Genomic DNA, 1,630 nt, shown 5'->3' with positions numbered 1-1,630 from the left:
CAAGAATCATGTTGCCTGATGGAGAGTGGGATGTAAAGGTTTTAAAAACAATGAGTAAAGAAACTAAAATCATTAAAAAGGAAACTAAGACATTTAAAAGGAAGAAATAAAATGAGGGAAAAGTATAGAAGTTGAAATATGTGTTAAAATACTGACCATGTCATATAGAAAAATTACACATGGAAGGGAAGGATTTATATCAAGAAATGTCTAATATCCAGATATCATCTTAACTTACTGTTATTATTGAGCATTTTTTTCATAGAAAGGCAAACCATATACTGAAAGTTCATGAAAGGTCAAATATAGTGTAGAAAATTGTTATTGTTCAGTCACTAAGTCATGTCCAACTCTTCTGCGACCCCACAGGCTATATAGAGCCCACCAGGCTTCTCTGTTCATGGAATTTCCCAGGCCAGAATACGGGAGTGGGTTTGCCATTTCCTTCTCCAGGGGATCTTCCTGACTTAGGAATCGAACCCATGTCTTCCGCACTGGTAGGCAGATTCTTTACCACCGAGCCACAAGGGAAGCCATAGCAATTACTTTGAGTAAATATCTGTTTAACATAAGCAGGTGGAAAAAAAAAAACAACACACTGTCAATTCATTCAGTTCAGTTCAGTTCAGTTGCTCAGTCGTGTCTGACTCTTTGCGACCCCATGAATCGCAGCACGCCAGGCCTCCCTGTCCATCACCAACCCCCAGAGTTCACTCAGACTCACGTCCATCGAGTCGGTGATGCCATCCAAGACATCACTAAATCATTGCCATGCCTCTTTTCTGTGGTGGAGAGTGATACTAACTCTGGATTTTGGTAACTCATGATGGCTTCCTAAAAATTGTGGTAAGATACTAAAAAATGAGAAGAGAATAACACTTCCATGCTAGAAGGGGAGAAAGAGTTCATAAAGAAAACTGTGTCAACCTAAGCAAAGGGAAGTGTTGGTCGTTAAGCCGTGTCCGACTTTTTGCGACCCCATGGACGGTAGTTCGCCAGGCTCCTCTGTCCGTGGAATTCTCCAGGCAAGAATACTAGAGTGGGTTGCCATTCCTTTTTCCAGGGGAATCTTCCCAACCCAGGGATCAAACTTGGGTCTCCTGTCTTCCAGAAAGATTCTTTACTGTCTGAGCCACCAGGGAAGGAGAGATAATTTTAAACTGATTAAGAACAGATATTGCATTTGATCTTGGCCAAAAGGCTAAGAAGCAATGACGGGGAGAGATAATTTTAAAGATAAAGTGTCTGATGTAAAAACACTCAGGTTTGTGTAAGTAGAATTTACTTAGTGGCCTTTTTTTTTTCCTTGAAAATATGCCAGTAAGCATATTTGGTTTAATGAAGAAGGATCAATAACTTTTCTTAAAGGCAGTCATCCTCTCTGCTACCTTTTATTCGTCAAGTCCCTAGAAGTTTAATTCTGACACATATTGGATTATCTTCCTTTCCAACTCTGGTGTCAGGCACTCATGTCCAAGCCTTTCTACCTGGGTTATTAGTAGCTTTCTCTGTGCTTTCCCTTCCCTTCTTCTGGCCCTTTATTTCTCTGCAGCAGCTTACACTGCAGCCTAACACACTGATGGCCAAGCAGTACTGTAGTCTTACAGGCTCTGTGTCCTGTCCTGTGTCC

General features: G+C 41.1%; 1 pseudogene; it reads right to left on the bottom strand.

Moving 5' to 3' along the window:
• Positions 1-1,034: 1,034 nt before the first annotated feature.
• On the bottom strand, positions 1,035-1,213 carry LOC138088825 (U2 spliceosomal RNA; annotated as a pseudogene).
• Between the last annotated feature and the right edge of the window lie 417 nt (positions 1,214-1,630).

This window comes from Capricornis sumatraensis, chromosome 11 (assembly GCF_032405125.1).
Source record: "Capricornis sumatraensis isolate serow.1 chromosome 11, serow.2, whole genome shotgun sequence".
Taxonomy (NCBI): Eukaryota; Metazoa; Chordata; class Mammalia; order Artiodactyla; family Bovidae; genus Capricornis; species Capricornis sumatraensis.
This window is presented reverse-complemented; position numbering and strand designations above follow the sequence as displayed.